The sequence below is a fragment of the Montipora foliosa genome, chromosome 6, assembly GCF_036669935.1.
Source record: "Montipora foliosa isolate CH-2021 chromosome 6, ASM3666993v2, whole genome shotgun sequence".
Lineage (NCBI taxonomy): Eukaryota > Metazoa > Cnidaria > Anthozoa > Scleractinia > Acroporidae > Montipora > Montipora foliosa.
Genome location: NC_090874.1, coordinates 13,282,062 through 13,289,561, shown reverse-complemented (window position 1 = coordinate 13,289,561; position 7,500 = coordinate 13,282,062). Strand labels below are relative to the sequence as shown.

Here is a 7,500-nt window from a genome sequence, read left to right as displayed (position 1 = left end):
TCTAAATCATTTCTTAATGTTGTAATTTTGTTTTTCAAAAGCAAGGGAAATTTCAGCCTCATGCCATGATCATTCGCACTCGATGGTGTCAAACGCTGAGAGTCATGACTTTGTACACCGTCCGTACAATCAGGGGCACCCAACGTCAATTTTCGGAAAATATCTGTTCGGAAGACGATTTGAGATCTAGAATTTTCGGAACATCTGTTGTAAAATTTCTTGCTTGCCTGCCTGTCCTAGGATTTTCAAACATCTGAAAAAATGGTATAATTGCCCATTTTTAACGGATTTTACCCTTAAAAGGTCACCTAGAATTTTCGGGAGCCTTTTTCCTGGCTGAAATTTTCGAAAAGGTTAATTTTGATCCCTAGAATTTTCAGATCACTAAACTTTCAGCTAGGAGATCCGAACAGATAAAAAAAAATAGGGGATAAAAATATGCATATATCTACCGTTTAAATACTAAAATACGTTTAACAATGCTATGTTTAAGTGGTTTTGAACTATATTCCCGTTGGGTGCCCCTGATACAATAGCAACAGCGATCAGTTTCTTTGAGGATAACGTATTTTTCCCTAGCTCGATATCTGCTTCTTTCTAAATGAGATATTTGTTACTGTAAATACTGAGAATAGCGTGAATAAAGAAATTGAAATTGAATCGAGAGAAATTGAATCGAGATGCAAATCCGAAAAAATGCAAATCCGAAACACAAGACGACTAGTGATCAAGCAAAATAGTATTACTCTCTTGCGTCCCCTCACCAGTCTACGTCTTTCCTCATGGACAGAGTTGCAAACATGACGTCCTCTCCCCTCTCAAGTCCGCTGGTCAGAATGGCATGACCATTGCGAAGAGAAGGAGTGAACTGAAGGTCCGAGCTGTTGTGAGCGAAAGCTATCTAACAGAAGGTAAGAAAGTTTGTTACTGCATTTTAAGTGAGAGATCGGTCTCTTCGAAGGTGTTGTATTGTTAAATCTTTGTTTGCCTGCTTCTTCCTTCTCGGAAATGATCATGGCCGTGTCTAGATATCTGGCAGCCGGACATATTGATCGGGTGCAACTCTTTTAGAACGTGTAATAATCGAGTATCAATTTACTGTGTTCTTTTCTTGCGTTGTGTTCGTTCGGGCGTAACTCCTTCGAGTAATAATTGAGTTTTACTGTGGTCTTGTGTTGTTTCCGTTATTAGGGGTTGTGTTTTGTGGGACGAAAACCGTGACAATCGTATAATCGGAAGAATGAAAATAGGCGGTCAGTATAAAATAAGGACCGCGGACTGCGGACTGCGGACTGTGGACCGGGTATAAAATGAGGACCAGGTATAAAACTCAGACTGCGGGCCGGCTACAAAACGCAAACTGGCCGCGGACTAGATATGAAACAAGTTTTAAAAAACGGAGCATAGAACAAAACTAGGTTTGTTCTGGCCCAGATCCAGATTTTAAAGAAAGGCCTTGAGTACTCTTATTCCGTGTCCAAATATTGTCACGTACACAGAAATGCTCAGTTACAACATCGGCAAGGCTAGAGAAAATAAGAGTAGAGATTTTATCTCAAAATTTAAAAATTAAACAAGACTTACCTTAAGTTGAAGTTTGATTGTAATTCTATGAGTTACTGGACAAGGAAACTAAAGAGTCATGTGAGATATGTGCACGCAGATCAAGTGTTCAGTAAAAAAGTGTTTAGGGTAGGGAAACAAAATCCCTATCACACATCAAGAAAATAGTTTGGGATGGGTGACTCCTTAGTTTCCTTGTCCAATAACTCATAGAATTACAATCAAACTTCAACTTAAGGTAAGTCTTGTTTAATTTTTAAATTCTACTTTGTCATTGGACTGCATCACTAAGGAGTCATGTGAGAGTTTCAAAGTGTTGGGATCACGAGCTTGAGGGCTTGGGTCAGAACAAACCAACAAAGAGGCAAACCCAACAAACAATATAATATAAAATTTGACAGTGTACAATAATAGCACAATATTCGCCCAATGATTTTTCTGTATACATGAATCTAACAAAACCTGACCAAAATTGGCGTCAGTTTGTAAGGGCTTGTTTTAAAACCTATTGAACGTTGAGGCGTTAGCCCAGCCAGAAGCTTGCAAAATAGTTGCAATATCCACATTAAGCCGTTTTGCTGCCGACGATGAGGCTGCTCTTGTGCTGTGTCCAGTAAACTTCTCAATACCAGACTGCTTTAATACGTGTACCTCTTTAAGCCACCTAGATAGTGTATCTGTGGCGACTGCCTTACGTGGCTTTCGGTAACTAATTAGCAACTGAGTGTTACATGTACCTCCATGTTAGTTTTTTGTTCTTTCAAGGTATTTTTTTAGTACTTTGATAGGGCAGAGTTTTTCATTAGGAATGAATGATTCAATCACTAATGATGGACTTTGGTGGTTTCCAGGTCTAAATGTTTTTAGCAATTTTGTGAAGCAAAAAATGCACTCTTTGTGCCCAAGTTTAAGGTAATCAATAGATAATGCTTTCATTGCTTGACATCTTTGGGCTAAGATCAGAGCCAAAAGCATAGTAAGTTTCATAGTTAAGTTCTTAAGGGTGAGTCCGTAAACAAGAGGTAGAGTTTTGTAAAAAATCAAGGAGGGTACGAACATCCAAAAATTTCTTGGTATTTCGGTAGGCTTGGTCTAGTTTCAAAGACTCCCTTCATAAATCTAGGCACACTAGGATGGTACCCAAAAGATATGTTGTTTGACAGAGTAATTATAGCAGATAATGCACTCCGTCCTGTGTTAAGTCCACTATAACCTATACCTTCATCATATACTTCTCCTATAAAGTTTACACCTTCTGCGACAGTTGGCGAAATTGGATTAACTTGCCCTTTACTAGAGTTTAAAAAAATCATTAATAATTCATGAGCCTAACAGCCTATCAAAACACCGATAAAACGTCAGGTGTATGAGCTTTATATCCTGATAAAACACTCCTCGTTAGTATTCTTTATATAAAGAATACTAATAAGGCATAGCTTGTTTTTATTGTATGCTAATATTCACCTCTCACAATTTGAACCATTGTTTTGAGTCCAGAGGGACACTCTCTTTGTGGAATGTTTTTTAAGCCGTTCAAAAAACTCGCAGTACGTGTTTTATCAGGTCTAAAAACACTCGGCTAAGCCTCCTGTTTTTAAACCCCGATAAATCACTGCTGCTCGTTTTTTAAACATTACTTAGCTTCCATTTTTACAAGGTGCCTTCGGGTCCCTGATCTCCAAGATGCTTCCATGTTATTGGTACCTGTTGAAGAAAAGCCTCTGTTTTGGAGTTGTTTCCGGATAAGTAGCACATCAGTCGGTTTGGTTTCTGGTGAAGTTGGTGTTTTTCGTTTGAGTGACTGGGCAGATATAATGTCCTCTCGGTCGCCGGAAAAACCACTGGTGCCTGGACGAGCATCTTCAATGCCACTGGCCACCACCACCACTTGGGTATAACCAAAATCCCGTCTGATTGTTCCTTCCGAATCTTCTGTAGGACTAAGCTTATTATGTTAAATGGAGGAAAAGCATAAAACTTGTAGTTACTCCATGTCAAATGAAAAGCATTGACAGCAACAGGTTCCGGGTCTGGATGATATGAAATATATGGCTTGACTTGATAATTAATGTGAGAGGCAAACAGATCAAGATTCGGGGTAAAACAAAGTTGTGCACACGATTGCTGAAATAATGTTTTGTTATTCTGTGTTACACCTAGATTTTCGAGATTCAAAGTCTTTCTCAATGTTTTCTTTCCCGGAATTCAGGCAACAGTGAGCCATATATTGTTTGCAATACTCCAATCCCAAATGGTTTTAACTAAGAAATTCAACTTAGTTGAATGACTGGTGCCCATTTTATTAGCTATAACCTGAATTGTTGTGTTATCAACCAGGACTATAACATGTCTTTCTGGTACTAGTGGTCTATAAGCTTGTAAGCCAATAATTCAAGATAGTTGATATGGGTTTCCTTCTCTGTAGCTGTCCAGAGCCCCCCTGTAGAGAGGTCATTTACTGCGCACCCCCATCCTTCTGTAGACACATCAGTACGAATGGTGATTTGATGGTCAGGTCTGTCTATTTTATTGACTGCAGTATCTATACAATCGATCTACTGCTGAAGCTCCTCTGTAGCAAATGGTGTCAAGCTTATAAAGGCATCAAAGTTCTCAGCTTTTAGTGTAAGGGCTTAAGATTTGTCATGTTCTGTAATGCGAAAATACAGAGGGTCATACATTACCCTGCCTACTCCTAGTATAGTTATTGCTGTTTTAGGAGTAAACTCATTGAAGACTTAAAGACTTAAAGACTACCCCAGGAAAACTAGATATGATGAGGCCCACAACTTGTGCCACCTCACGAATCGACACTCTTTTACATGACAGAATTTAAGTTACAACTGTCTTCATCTTGTTTGCCTTGTCTAAAGTAGGTGATACTGTCACATGGATTGAGTTCAAAACAAACCCCAGATATACTAGAATTTGTGTGGGTATGAAAACTGATTTTTTAGGGTAAAGAACAAAACCGAGATTGCCCAGCAATGTTATTGTGCCAATAACATTAGAGGCACATTCCGTAAATCCACAGATGCCATATAACAATTTGGTTACATGAACCTAAGAGCAGTCCAAATTGAATACATCTTAAAATGCCTACACACCACATTTTTATTTAAACTTTTCAAATTCAGGATTCATCTATGTGACCCATCATCTTTGGGCCGGAGAAATATGGGGGAGATAAAATCACCCTGCACCGAAACAAACTCAACAATAACTTGTTTGGCCAATGAATGTTGAATTTCTTGTGCAATAACACTATTTTTCTGCGTTGAAACGTTATTTGTCCTGAAACATGTCTGATGCGGCGGAGAAGTGAACTCAATTTTCTCCCTAGCAACTGTGCTTACTAGCTTATCAAGCTCTGGCAGTTTTTTCTGCCTCAATTGTGGACAGAGCCAAAATAGCCCCGACTTTTGTATTGACGAGGCACGAAGGTCCTGTTGTCTGGTTTGTTGTCAAGTTTGTCCTAAATCTCCGTGTTAACACGAGGAACAATGAGCCTGTCGCAGTTTCCGGGTCGACTGTATTTTTCCATCTTTTCTTTCAGTTTTGGTTCGCTAAGTTTTGCTGCATGACCAACGTTTGATAATAATGTCAGCAAGTTGCTGATTAATATTCACGCCGGGGCCAAACCACCCCTCAAATCGGTCATCTAGTGTCCAAGAAAAAAATCCAATATGGCGGCTAAAATGCGCGCAAAGGCCTCTGGTCTGAATTTATTCGAAATCCCCTGCAGATGACCCGAGAAAAACCTCGCCGTGTGAAGACTGGGTACCTCGAAGAGAGAAATGGCGGGCAAATTCGTTTTCTAGAGGAGACAAGCTTTATTTTGATGTGTAAACTGCCAGGGTTATTCTTGAAGCGTCCTTCATAGAAGCATGCTTGGAGTGGCGAACCAAGACAATTTACCGGTTGAAGTGGGCATCGAAAGGTGAGTTTTTAACTTGATTTTTTGGGCTTTATGTAGTTTACGAGAAAAAACAAAAATGATAGGATTTTAGTTCGATTCTTCCTCTGTTAGAAAGTTTGATTTTACATCCCAAATAGCATTGAATGAAAAAAATAAATCAATGGTATTTCAGCATACCGCAAGGAGTGACAAGAAAACGTCGATTTAATATTGGTGCTTACCAACATGCCAAAAAGATAGCCATACAAAATGCAGAGGCCGAGCAATCCAGGGCTGTTGAGGCCCTTAGAAATGGTCTTGTTGAGAAGGAAGGGGAGTTGGAAGAGCTCACCAAAATGCTGAATGCTCAAACAAAGAAAATAGTGAGAAGGAAAAGAAAGGTAAGAGGTATTTAATTGCATAATTTCTATATTATATCAATAAATTTGTAGTGGAAGGATATCTTAGCAGTATCTGAGCTTTTCAACTAAAAACTAAAATAAAGCCACTTTTCCACAATATTATTGTCAATTAAATTTCAGAATTTATTTCTGTATAATGCATTTAATGTGCTTCGTGGAATTACTATGCAGATGGAGTACTTTGCAGGTGTACATGCATGTACAGCTGTAGGTGTAGGTCTAACCCAGTTAACCCTAATACTGGTTTACAGGGTCACAACTCCAGCAATTTGCACCGTCCAGATTAGGTGTATACTTGAGTGGTATTAGTGAGATCACAAGGACTGTATTTTTAGGTAGTAGTAATATTATGTTTAGACAGTTATGTTAGTGAGTTAGTTTGGAAATGTTTTTTTTAAAGCTCACAGAAATAGAGAACAGTACAGATCAGTGTGAACACCCAAGTATGCCAGGAAAAATGTCAAGGAGGCCATCTGTGATCAGTAAAATCAATTCAGCTGATAGTGAAACACTAAGTTTGTCAGCAAGCCAGTTCAGGCGACGAAAACAGAAAACTGTTGAGGCTGTTAAAGCAATCCACTGTGGCAGTCATGTTTACACTTCTGAGAAAGAACAAGCAAAATCAATAAAAGATGGCCTTTGGACAACTTTGATTACCTCGGCAGAAACTGGAGAGATGAGAGAGTATATATCCAATTCTAAGAAATGCATGGATTCACTTGTTCCAAGCATTGTGAACAGCAAGATCAAAGAATATGAAAAGAGCCAAGCAAACAAAATTAGAAGCATGCGAGTACTTTATGAAAGTGGGCTGCTTGGAAAGAGAAAATATACCAGTATAAGAAATAGTTCTGATGTCTTGAATGAGTCAGGGGGGAAAAAGAGAAAAAATCAGAAAGCAGAAATTCTTCCAGGGGTTGAAGTGCCCAAAATTTTACCCTATAAAACTCTGATGTCCTTTTTGAAAACTATTGATGTTGGAGAAGTGAGAGATTTACAAACACTAGCCACAGAGCTATCTACAGAATGTGTTCCTGGCGTTTACAGACCACTTAAATCATATCTCCTGAAACTTGCTGATCTGTATATGGATCTTCATAAACAAATCCCCATGCTTCATTGGTTTCATGGTGTAGAGGGACTATTCTGGGTTGCTATAGGGGCAGATGGTGCACCATTTGTAAAGATGATTGCGCCACTGGTAAGCTTGTTTAGTTAGTTTAGAATAACATGAATGGCCAGTTTATGTAAAATCGCTGCACTAAACTTTTGAATTATCAGTATATCTTTTAGAGCTTAGTTGTACCTCAGGATACTGTGAACAATCTTTCACATGCATTTCATTGTGTAAGTAAGGGCCCATATGAACAATGTTAATATTCTTATATTTAGTACTTCTTTATATCACTTGGGGGCATAACATAGCTGTGGTAGTGACCACTTCTGCTGTACTGATCGTGATCTGTTATGTTCTTATAATCATCCTTGCAGCCTACTTAGTCAGTATCCTAAACCTGTTAAGTCGCATCCAGAGTTGCAATGAAAATCACCTCCTGCTGGGAGCCAACTGTGAGGAGGACCACCCTTTGATGAAAGCCTACACACAACAACTTACAA

The 7,500-nt window shown here is 38.9% G+C and overlaps 1 protein-coding gene across 1 annotated transcript in view; it reads left to right on the top strand.

Moving 5' to 3' along the window:
- The first annotated feature begins 774 nt into the window (after positions 1–774).
- LOC138006754 (zinc finger protein 709-like) overlaps positions 775–7,500 on the top strand; it is a 17,084-nt gene continuing 10,358 nt past the window's right edge. The window contains exon 1 of the mRNA XM_068853263.1: positions 775–911. The gene's annotated coding sequence lies outside the window, so the exon portion shown is untranslated. The remainder of the gene's footprint in view (positions 912–7,500) is intronic.